Raw genomic sequence first — 13,496 nt, 5'->3', positions numbered from 1 at the left:
ATCGTGGTGTATTGCTGTATTTTGTTTTTCTCGCACCCAACACCTCCCTGGGTGATCCTAAGAACCAAGTGGTAAAAGAGTTATTTGGTCTCCAGTTTGAGGTTCTGCGATACAGAGGCCCAGCGCCTCCAGAGGCAAAATCCACCATTGATAAATTGGGGCCTAAAAGCGTCTGATTGCTCTTCGACCACTTAAATGGATATCTCAAACTTTGGGGCCATCTTCGAATTTGGTGGAGAGGGTGCTACATTGAAATGGTGACGGAGTACCCTCTGCGTCAAACAGAGGTTTCATCTGTCTCATTAAGTTACAGTCGGACATTGATTATATGGCAGGCAGAGACTGCTCTGTCCCTGCGGCTGACAGGGCAAGGGCCACCAGAGACAGGGCAAGGGCCACCAGAGGTTTGGCCATGTGTTTGCTCACTCGATTTAGATAGAAAACTCAAATAGCAAGATGGCCATTGTTTTTTTAAATTTTACTCTTTGGATTTTTGTTTTGGAAAGTAACAAAAAACATTGTAAGTTTGCTGTTGGCGCCGTCATGCTGACTTGCTCTGATGGCAGTTCCTGCCAATGCTAAATATGTCTTTTGGGCTGGCGGACATCTCAAAATTTGGCAGGCAGAGACTCTGTCGGGGCAATGGAGTACTTTGCTACATTACCCTGATGGTGTAAAAACCCAATCTGACAAACTCTAAATTTGCCTGTTTGTATCTTGCACCTCAAAACCCACATGCTGTCTGTCATCAGTGGACTGATGCAGCTGATAGCTCTGTGGCAGTGAGCTAAGGCGTTGTTGAATAGTGTGGTTTCTTGGATCCTGCATCTTTACAGGGACAACCACTGTCAGCCATTACCCATTTGACTCTTCACTTACATAACTATACACAGATGAACTGTCATTTATTCTCAATATACCACTAGGTCGACTCGTGTGATGTCTGCTAACCAATTAGAGGCCTCCAATAGCTGCAAACCCAGTAGTATGTGAAGTGTGATGGGGTTAGGGAACAGAAAGTGCAAGAGGTACCAGTTGTTCCTAAAGTGCAATTTTAATTTATCAATGTACTCATTTCTTTTTTTTTTGCCGTTTTATATAGCGCAACCTTGACCCGAAAGTATCAGAGAGCTTTACAAGAGCACCAGTTGCATTACAGACGAACACATTAATTTTTAGGCACGGGTTGATAAAGTGATTTGCCCAGAATCACAGGGTGATTGGGCATCCCGCCATACCCCATCCTGGTTTCCCGGTTTCAAAGTTGGCCACTCTAGCCCTTAAGCCACATCCTACTTGTTACATATATGAAGTTACGCGATACACAATATAGACAGATTTATCTGACTTCACCTGCAACATTAAAATGCCCAATAGAGACCAGGGATGAATTCATATATTCCGAACAATATTACCGGATGGGAAAATTCCATTACCTCCCCATTTCTGACCAGCGCGCGTCACGGCGGATAGAGCCTGCAGTGTTGATTGGCAGCCTGGTAGGCTTGGACAGGAATAAACGATTTATTTCGAGGCTGCTACAAATACCAATAACCCTGACATCATGATTTAGCTATTTTGCTTATGAGCTTCTAATAGAAGATCCATCTAGGATTGAAGATAAAACTGTTGAAAAACAATTAATACAAGGTTAGCGGGATGCAGGTTTCGTGACCAGGGAGCCGATCTGTCCAAGATCATAAATCAACGACGTAAAAAAGCAAATCGATTTTTTTTTTTTCTTGAAGTAAAATACCTGTGTGCTTCTCATCACACAAGGTCCTTTGATTTTTGATGTCTATGGCACTTCACGTACTCGCTTGTTTTCCCAGTGTTTGCCTTTGCCCTTTCTATGTGCAAAAGCTGACCTTAGCCTGGAGTTGACTGTCTTTAAAATGGCAGGTCGTCCATCACTGCCGCCACGTGCTGTCAGCATTCCATTTAATCTCACTTGTAATTTTCCAAAGGCGTTTTACAAAAGCCACAAACAGAATCTTAATGCTGTGAATTGGCTTTTGAGGCAGGATCCGTTTTCTTTTTATGAGGTCATTTTGCATGCTAAGTATCCAAAAGAGTTAAAGAGGAATATTGTGCAGAAGTTGAAATGCAAATTTAAGTTTTCCAACGTGCTAGTGCGCGCGCATAAAGTTCGTATACACTTTAATACAAGTATACCAACAGACACAGAAAAAAACACAAATAGTTATATGTGTCTGAGCACAACATTTCTCTACAAACTTTTCAAAGCAATAACTTACATATATACACACACACACACACACACACACACCCACATACATATGTATGTCTTAAGCTCGAGTATATCATCATGTTATACTCAATGGTATCATCATAGGGAGTTAACCTGAATGCCGCCATCGGGCAGTGAGGTACCAAAGGGGTGGGTGGGGGTGGGGGGGATGTGGGGGTCCGCCACTGGCTACATGAGTTTTGGGGTGGCGCCCCCCCTCTTACCTGCGGCCGTTCGAGCTACAAACGCCATGACCGCCCCGGGCATCAAGAGGTCTAGCTATTAAGGGTGGGCGTAGTGGGGCTTCGCGAAGCTACGCGAAGTGGGCGAGACACTACGTCCACCTACGCACTTCGCGTGGCCCCACTACGCGCCACCCGTCTCCCTCCCGCCCTCCCTAAATGTGTTTTAAAACATAAATAAAAGGCATTGTCATTTACAATGCCAATAGCTTAAGCTTTTAGTGCAAGGCCTATTGCATTCCAAATGCTTGAAGGCATTGCTGAGTTGCCCTCTTCTGTCTCCTATAACCCCTGAAGAGCTCCCCGTTTGCTACGAGTTAAATAAACAAGCTGGTGGTCACAAATGCCACAAGAGACCCTCCTACAGTAAGAGAAACTCATTAAAGAAAATAGCGCTTGCAGACTAAAGAAGACATTCTGGGCTCGATTCCGATCCGGTAAAAAAAATCCCCCGTACGAATCGTATTCGTAGCCGAATCCGTACGACTCGTAAACACACCGTACGACCCGGCGAGTACGATCCGGAACGGGTGATCAGGACGCCATTCGTACGGACTGCGTCAGGTAAGGGCGATTCGTATGGAAAAGTGCTCAATCACATACACACCGTACGCCGCGAACCCCCCATGATCGCCGGGGTACGTGCCGTACCCCTGCGATCATGTGGGGTACGCGGTGTACACCCAGCATACACGGGGTACGTGGCGTACACCCACCGTACACGGGTTACGTGGCGTACACCCACCGTACATGGGGTACAGTGCGTACACCCATGTACGCTGGGTGTACGCCACGCACCCCCCATGATCGCAGGGGTACGGCACGTACCCCGGCGATCATGGGGGGTACGCGGCATACACCCAGGGTACACGGGGTACGTGGCGTACACCCAGCATACACGGGGTACGTGGCGTACACCCACCGTACAAGGGGTACGGTGCATACCCCATGTACGCTGGGTGTACGCCGCGTACCCCCCATGATCGCCGGGGTACGGCACGTACCCTGGCAATCATGGGGGGCACGCGGCGTCCCTGGGGGGGGGCGTTCTGTACCTGTTTCGGCCCGAACTATGCGTTTACGGCTGTTTCCAGCTCCCGTAAAAAAAAGGGTTGTACGTTGCGTACCCGACACGGATCGTACTTGCTGGGTCGTAAAAACCAGCCCCGAACCATTGCGATGTCATGTACAGCGGGTTCCGAGTGCGACTCGTACGGATATTTTCGTCGTACGGAGTCCTGTACGACTCGTACGGTGTTTGGCTCCTGGTACGGATCGTACTTCGTCGTACGTACGGGGACGTGTACGGGTACGATTCGTACGGGGAAAATTGCTCCGTACGATGATTCGGAGCACATTTTACCGGATCGGAATCGAGCCCTAAGTGTAACAACCGAAGTAAAAGGGCTGGTCGTCATGGGAGGTTACAAATGAAGACAAGGCGTTACTAAAGAGGGACTAACAAGCCTAATAACCAATCAGAAGCCAGCATTTATGAAGGACAATGACACAATCAAATAAGAAAAATGGGCGGGGCTTCAAGTACATACTCCATTACAGCATGGCTCACAGAGCAGCGCATGTGCTGTGCAGGCTCATCCTAAAAAGGAAGGATGGCTGGCCTTGGCAGGACGTCACCATGCAAATCAACAGTAGAACATAAGCACTTTCTTATCACATTTCATCAAGTGAAAAAACATTTCCAGGTGGTTTTGGAATCTTGCATTGATTTTAACTTTATTTCCACCAAAAGTAAGAATTGATTTTGAATTTCATTTGCCCATAATGCAACAATAAACACGCAAGCATTACATGTCAGAGTCCTATTTCAGATTTGAACAAAGTTGACTAGTAATTCCATTGAACCCAACAATAAAGGTCCAAGCATTCCATAAGTGCTTAATTTGACAGGAAAGGCTACCTTGGTCGATCGTTAAGTTATTCTGAAGACTCAATGTGTTTTTAAAGAGAAATAATAATAATTATAAAATCCTTGAAGCTCCTGTTAGAGGCATCTGCTCTCGATTCAGCCTCTAAGGTGAGTGAAAGAAGATAAATCCGGTTTTACACAGATATATTGGGTGATAATGGGTACTACTGTGATATATTTGTTACTGTGGGGTAGGTTGGCACTTTATTTATGACTGCTTTACTTGATATGGGGTCTCTGTGGGTGGGGGGATTGATGTTATAGTTTTATTGTAGTAATTTAAGTGGACCTAAGATATATGTGAAATTGACAGTAGTTGAAATATTTGGAATGCTTGTGGATGCATGTCATATGAGATACATTGATTATCACTTTTAATTTATTAATTATAGTTATCTGGATATTTCTCCTTTTTTATTCTATCTTTTAATCTATTTATTGTAATTTTCTCTGACCTTTTCAACCCTTGCGTGCATCGGACGTCCCCCGGTTGTCCAACATCACAGTGGGTGGGTGCGGAGGCCAGCAAGGGGCCATCCGAACCCTGCCCACTCATTAATACCCCAGTAATGCGGCAGAATTAGCACCAAGGTCAAGGGCTTAAAGCAAATGTTTGTATATGCAGTGCACATCATTTATGATCCGTATTATATGCCTGTTACTATTGCATTAAGGTCTATTTAAAATAACTAATAACATTTTATTTAAAACTTCACTCCAAAGCTTATACTACACAACAGACAACTGTTTCTCCTGAGGCACCACTCCAGCCAATAATAAATTTGTCTGTCCCACAAGGGATTATTGGGCATGCTGCAACCAGCAGTGGCTTTACTTTGACACTGCCGCCATGACTGAAAAATGTTCCTTGTATGTACTTTAATGCACCCACTGGTGTGTTGAATCTTAAACAAAGTGGGTGTCCATGTCACATGTGGGGCAAACAGCTATTGGCTCCTAGTAGCATTCAACTGGAACCTCTAGATGCAATACTATTATCTTCGGGGGACACCAAACATGAGTGGAAGAACAAGAATAATCATCTCTGACCGTGTTCTGCCTTTTGACAGAAGCTTTTTGTCTTTCTACTCCTTGTGGAGGGCTCCAGGCATCAGTAATGCTCGCCAAAGGTCTCCTGACATATATTGTTTTCATAACTGATTTTCCGGAACATTAATTTAAACCGCTTTTACTCTGTTGACGAATAGCTTGGAGGCCTGCAATCCTTTCCCCCATGCAACTAGTTGCTACTTCCAGCAGTAGGACCAAAGCCATCAAGGCAGACTAATTCGCCGGACAGTACCTCCCATGGATCAAACCCACCTGGCTACTTGCACGGGACCTGTGTTTCTTGCAACAAAATTAGTAGCTCTTCTCAGACCATTTCCAGCTAGAACCGGTATACAGAAGTCCAAATATACCCTCCATGACTGGGCCCCTCTATGTTAATCCATAGGGAGCTGGGAGACCGGTAATACTGATCTTAGAGACAGAGTCCATTAGTCTCAATACAGGGGTTCATGCACACTGCCAAACTCTTACTCTACTTCTTCTGTGGTCTACTGTTCCTTGAAAATCTCTGTGCCTGAGTAGGGGTTTAAAAGTGGAAGTGGAGAGCTCTAGCATCCAAAGATGCCAATTCACTCCTGTACCTCTAATTTATCGCTCCCATACTGCCCACCCCATGCATAGCACTTTGAGTTTTTAAAGAAGGTAGAATCAAGTGATGGTTAGCAGATCTGGATCTGTGCCTCAAAATGCCCCAACACTGCAAAACTGGTTCTGTCCTTCCCAAACTTGAAAGTGAATCCCTGCTGTAAACGGTGCTAGTTTCCCCTTTGTCTCTTTGAGAAGAATATACCCATGTTCATCACTTTGTGCCAGATACCACCCTATATTTTTTTCATCTACCCATTTCTTGAACAGAGGCTAATCCCTCTAGATTGGGCCCATTTTAACTTTTTCATTGGTGACAGCTGGACAAGCGCGCAGCGTCCACGCGCAGCGACCGCGCCCCAGTTGCGCCGAAGGTGCGCCAAAGGTAAGCCCGTCTACGCCCGTCCGCGCCTGGACCGCGCCCAGCGTCAGACCCCCTGGTCCCCGTAATGCCCAGCCCACTCGCATCACTTACGATGCCACCACCCTCCTAGCCCTTAACCCCGGCCGCTCCCCCAACTGCGTCCAAGCTGCTCCTGGACACACCCATGGACCCTTCTCTTGCAACTCCTGCAAGTTCGACGGCTCCGACCCCAACCACCTACAATGCATCCTGCTCAACACCCGCTCGGTCCACAGGCACGCCATCGACCTCTGGAATCTACTAGACACCATCTCACTGGACGTCGCCTTCCTAACAGAAACATGGATGAATGCCTCTTCAGCCCCAGACATCACCATTGCCATCCCAGAAGGATAGAAGATCATCCGCAAGGACCGCATCAAGCATACGGGAGGAGGCATCGCTATCGTCCATAAGAACTCCATCCGCATCTCAACCAGCTCAGACGCCAACCTTGCCAGCGCCGAACACCTCCACTTCCAGATCCACACCGACCCCAAGACCACACTCAGAGGCACCCTCCTCTACCGACCTCCAGGACCCCGCGCACAATTCAGTGACGACATCACTGACTTTATCACCCCACACGCCCTCCCCTCCGAGGACTACATTCTATTGGGAGACCTCAATTTTCACCTGGAAAAGAGCAATGACAGCAGCGCCACCACCCTTCTGGACAATCTCACCGACCTCGGACTCAAACAACTTGTCTCTACGCCCACCCACATCGCAGGTCACACACTCGACCCTATCTTCACCTCCAGCAAACATGTCTCATTCAGTCACACCACAGCTCTTCACTGGACGGACCACAGCTGCGTTCACTTTACCTACAATAAGACCACAATCCACAACCATCCTCAACCCACCCTGCGAAGAAACTGGAACAAAATCACCATCGACTAGATCTCCTCATCGCTTCTTCAAAACCCCCCCGCCCACTCCTCAAACCCCGACCAAGCAGCCATTAACCTCACCCAATGGCTATCCAACAGCGCCGACATCCTAGCACCGTTGAAAAAACGCCAAAGCAAACTAGGCAGCAAAAACGCATCCTGGTTCAACGATGATCTTAAGAAATCGAAGAAACACTGTCGCTCCCTCGAGAAGGCCTGGAAAAAAGACCCAAACACCAGCACCAGGGACGCCTTCAAAAGTGCCACCCGCATACACCACCAACTAATCTGGTCTGCCAAGAAAGCCGCATTCAAAGACCGTCTAGATAACAACGCCCACAACAGCAAGGAATTATTCAACATCGTCAAAGAATTTACCAACCCATCAGCCAACTCCAACGACATCACCCCCTCCCAAGCCCTCCGCGACTCCCTAGCTTCCTTCTTCCACAACAAAATCGCAGACATCCACAACAGCTTCGACAACCGACCCGAAGACCAACCCACCCAACCTTCTGCAGGACCTTCACCCCCCTTGAACATCCTTAATGACTGGAACCCAATCTCCACTGAGGACACCATCCGCCTGATGAACTCCATCCACTCAGGATCCCCAACTGACCCATGCCCTCACCACATCTTCAACAAAGCAGACTCCATCATAGCACCACACCTCCGAGATGTCATCAACTGCTCCCTCAACTCCGCCACCTTCCCGGAAAGCTGGAAACACGCAGAACTCAGCGCCCTTCTGAAAAAACCCACAGCTGACCCCACCGAACTCAAAAACTACCGCCCCATCTCGCTTCTTCCATTCCCGGCCAAAGTCATTGAGAAAGCTGTCAACAACCAGCTCGCCGCCTTCCTCGAAGCCAACAAATCCCTCGACTCCTCACAGTCCGGCTTCCGAGCCAAACACAGCACTGAAACCGCCCTCATCGCAGCAACAGACGACATTCGAACTCTACTGGATAATGGAGACACAGTCGCCCTCATCCTCCTCGACCTCTCCGCTGCCTTCGACACAGTCTGTCATAGCACCCTTCTACAGCGCCTCAGAGAAGTAGGAATCCAAGGAAAAGCACTGGAATGGATCACCTCGTTCCTCACCAGAAGAACACAGAGAGTCCACCTCCCACCATTCAAGTCAGAGGCCTCTGAAGTCATCTGCGGCGTGCCACAAGGATCGTCACTCAGCCCCACCCTCTTCAACGTATACATGAGCCCCCTGGCGGCCATCGCTCGCCAACACAATCTCAACATCATCTCCTACGCAGATGACACTCAACTGATCCTATCACTCACCAAAGACCCTAACGCCGCCAAAACCAACTTACACGAAGGAATGAAAGAAGTAGCCAAGTGGATGAAGCACAGCCGTCTGAAACTGAACTCAGAAAAAACAGAAGTCCTCATCTTAGGCACCTCCCCCTCCGCCTGGGATGACTCTTGGTGGCCAGAAGCCCTTGGAAAAGCACCCATCCCGACGGACCATGCACGGAACATTGGCGTCATACTGGACTCCTCACTCTCGATGACCAGACAAGTAAACGCCGTTTCATCATCTTGCTTCAACATTCTTCGCATGCTCAAAAAAACATTTCGCTGGATCCCCACCGAAACTAGAAAAACGGTCACCCACGCACTGGTCACGAGCCGCCTGGACTACGGAAACACACTATACGCCGGTACCACCGCAAAAATCCAGAAAAAACTCCAACGCATCCAGAACGCTTCAGCCAGCCTCATACTAGACATCCCGCGTAAAGAACACATCTCTGGTCACCTGAAAAACCTTCACTGGCTCCCCGTAAATAAGAGGATTACTTTCCGCCTCCTAACCCACGCACACAAAGCACTTTACGAACTTGGGCCCGAATGCCTCAACTCACGATTGTCCTTCTACACCCCCTCCCGTCAGCTGCGATCCTCCAACCAAGCCCTTGCCACTGTACCTCGCATCAACAAAACCACCATAGGAGGTAGATCCTTCTCCTACCTGGCAGCTAAAACCTGGAACTCAATTCCCACTCACCTTCGCCTTACTCAGAACCACCTAGCATTCAGAAAACAACTTAAAACTTGGATATTCGACAAGTAATTCCCCACCCTTCCTCGAGCACCTTGAGACCCTATGGGTATGTAGCGCGCTATATAAATCTCTTGACTTGACTTGACTTGACCTGCTGCCAGGAATAGTAATTAACTTTTCATAGGACCCATTAAACATAGAAAAAGTCCCATAAATCACTTTTCTGAAACAATCCATAATAGTATTTTCTGCTGTTTTCACGCAAATCGTAATACAGCGAAGAACCACAGACAAATAGAAAAGGGGTATTTCTTTTTGCAAGCCCAATTAAATTGTACGGCCTACATGGGCCATAAGCAATTTATTCTAATACCAATCTGAGACGAGTTATCTGTGTGCAGGTACCGACCAGCATCAGATGATACTCTTCCTTGCTCAGCCTCCACACAGTTATACACATGCGTGCAAGAAGATTTGCATGTTACTAGGAATTTACATCTTATCCGAGCTAAACAGCAGTGGGCCTTAATTTAATAGCCAGGTACAAATGGTTACAGTTAAAAACTATGTTGACATTTAGTGAGTGCCCATTAATGCAATTCACTCTCAACAGAGAAATAAAACCATGAAGACCAAAAATCAAAACATCTGGGAGATTTAAGAGCAGTTCAGAACTTACTTCCTCTCAAGCAACGAACCAACCAACCTACACTGCATATACTTTCACTAATTACTAGATACAGTAAGCAATTACCACTGCAATGAATTTCTCACTAAACCAATTTACTGGGTAGATTTTTCAAAGTCCCTGACAAACTCACTCACTCTTTGCCATCAGTTGACCATCTTTCACTCATAATAAGATAAGGAGTTAAGGTTAATGAAAATGATCTGCCCAATTTTCTATTTTTTAGGCATATATTTATGTTCTGAATGAACAGTTATAATAAAAAAGTGTATCTGATTAGGAATCTGCATGGCAAATTTCATGTGGATCTCTCAGTGTAGGCCAAAAAAGGGGTGGTCAGTCAAGAAGAGTCCTTTTCTATTTTTAATCCAGTAGGATGATTTACTCTCCCTTATAGTGAACAAAAAACTGTGAATAACATTTAGACCAAGATTGTTATGGAAGTAGAACATTATTTAAGGGAGCGCCTTTGATTGGTTTGTTGTAAATTAGCGTTTATATTATTTTTGGCGAGCTTTAAAGGTCAAATTATAGAGACATCTGGACTGTTAATCTACTGGTTTTGCTGACACCTCGAGAGCCAAAATTGAAAGAAATATTCAAATCTGAATGGAGAAAGGTTTTTTCTTCTTCTGTTTGCATTTCAAGTCTGCGTACCCATGGCCAGATTCAGGGACCCGAAGCTCTGTCGGTGACCGCTGGGGCGGGGCAAATCTGTTGTGGCTGCCAATGCAGGTCTCACTGACTCAGTCCCTAAGTCATGAGGAATACGTTGAAAAGAACCAAAAGGGGTGAGAGGTAGCATGGGCCGACCATCTGCCTGAGGTGGCGGAGTGGTCCCAAAGGTGTTCCTATTCCTGGAATCAAACTTTAAATAGCTCTTTGATTTTTGTGTGGTTTCATTGTCTCTGGGGCTGCGTTTACAGCTACTAACATGGATCCTATTTTTTTCAAGTTTAATAATCTGTTTTACTTGTCATTATGTTTTAGCTTAGGGAGATAAGGCATAGGTCATGAGTACAAGACTGTGGGTATAAGTCATTAGACCCTATATTTTACCCAGCCACGCCATGATCTTGCCTCCAGCCTTGGCCATGCCTTCACCTTGCCTAATTCCACAATCTACAGTGGTAACCCATGTACTGTTTCTGTACTGACCTCTGCTGCTGATATGTTTCTTACTGCCTGACAATTAAATAAAGTATCCCAAGTGTATATCTGAGCACCCTTTGGCCCTCCATTGGAAGTCTCATGCTCTAATCTCTAGTTCTTAATGCCACTTGTTTGCCAATGCTTCCCTCATATAGGACAGGTAAAGCAGATACAACAGTGTAGGCGCTGGTGGAGCGGGCAAATGTCACTTTCATGCAGAGCATAGGCATGGCACAACATTTCAGCAGTGCACGTGTCGCTCAGAGATAGAACACTTCCCAGGCACAGTCCAAGGTTTCCTCTCAGATACTGTACTAGCACAGCAGAAGCAGTGCGAGCTTACCCCGCACATAGTAGTGGTACAGTACGGGCGGGAGCAGCGCAAGTCTTCCTTTCAAGAAACATGCATTGTTCAGCTATTACAAATGATTTTATAAAGGTACTCGGGAAGGAAATAGTCAAATAAAAGGGACGGAATGATGCCCTTCAGAAAAAATAAAAGCCTGGTTTAGAGTCTTAGGGACGGGTTACAACGTCACAGCCATGACGTCTATCCTGCCTGCATTATTACAAATGCATCATATGTTATGGCAACAAGTCATCAATAGAAGGCAGTTGCATTATAGTCTTGTGGAAAAACTGACTGTGGACTTAGGCATGTCTGGGATAGGGCAGGCTTCTCCCACAGGCAGCTCCTGAGCTGCTGGGAGCTCTCCAGCTACTTTTAAGCTGCTCTCCTCTCTTCAGGCTGGCCCACTAAATTAGAAGCGTTTGCTTCATTGAATTATTAAATGTATACTAAAATTGGAAAGCCTGTATTTTAGACAAAAATGTGTGTGTTTTCATAAGTCATGAGCTGATGTCGGGGAAAAAATTGTTGAATTTCCAAAATATTTAACGTTGGTATTTAAATAATACATTGTGCAGCCTTTGGGAAGACTTATTAACATTATTATTGCCTTGGTGCCAAGGGTTTTGAAGCTTTAGTTGTTATGTATTCCTGACATAGAGGCATTCAAATGTGACACATCCTTTTTTTTAAATGACTAATGGCAAACCTGCACCAAGGTGATCACTACTGGTAATCTTGAACATTGTGGCCTCTCATGTAATGTTGCTTGATATCGTTGCTATAAATACCCTACTGGCCAGATGTACAACCATTAATTTTTCGAGTCGCAAATTGCGTTGAATTGCGACTCGCAATTTGCATCTTGCAAAAGTGAATGTACAATTCCAATACCCAATGGGGTCGCAAGTTGTATGCCTTGTCAATATTCATGAGGCAAGCCGAATTTGCGACCCCATTGAAAATGGCTAGCACTACCAGGGATGTCGGCCTGCTGGGATCAGCAGACCACCATGTCTGGGACTGCTTTCGAAATAAAGCAGTGCTATTTTTTTTAAAATGCAGCCCGTTTTCCTTTAAGGAAAACTGGATGCATTTAATAAAGGAAAATGAAACTTTTCAGTAAAAAATTTTAAGGGCAGGCAGTGGTCCCTCGGACCACTGCCTGCTCTTAAAATATATTTACGCACCCGTTCACAAAGGGTGAGGGGTCCCCTAGGGATCCCTTCCCATTTGCGAGTGGTTTATCACCTTCTTTAGGTAGGTGGTAAACTAAAAGTGTTTTGCAGCCACAAATGCAGTTGCAAAACTATAGTAAATGGCATTGAGTGTCACTATTAGGATGGGAAGTCCTTTCCTAATAGCGAAGTTGCAAACGCTATTTTGTGAATAAGTGACTCGCAAAATAGCGTTAGTACATGCCATGACCCTTTTTTGCGGTCGCAAACAGCCCGACCTCGCGTTTGCGAGCGCAAAAAAGGGTCGTACATCTGGCCCTATTAATATTAGTAGCTTGTGATGATTTTCATTGAACATAAGTAGCTCTTACTGTGGAAAAGGTTGGAGACCCCTGGGTTAGTCAGGAAAGCAGATCAGTGCACTGGCTGGGTGGCGGTGAGTGTTTGATGCTCCTGCTGCACAGTTGTATGTGCAAGGTCGCCTGCAGACCCCAGATTCACATCAAGGCAAGGTTAGCTTGACCTTGCATAATTGGGAAGTTATAAACGGAGTGGTTTATGCTGGGAAGTAGCATCAAACAACAAGGCGGGAAGTACTGCAGGCTGAAGTTTGCACTGTAGAGCTGGTGACATCGCGTAACCTCACCAAAAGCTCCATGTAGACAACGAACACAGGATACATGGCCTGCACTGATGGGGGGGAGATTGAGGTGTGTGTG

Source organism: Lissotriton vulgaris, chromosome 3_1 (genome assembly GCF_964263255.1).
Source record: "Lissotriton vulgaris chromosome 3_1, aLisVul1.2, whole genome shotgun sequence".
NCBI lineage: Eukaryota > Metazoa > Chordata > Amphibia > Caudata > Salamandridae > Lissotriton > Lissotriton vulgaris.
Note: the sequence above shows the minus strand (reverse complement) of the source record.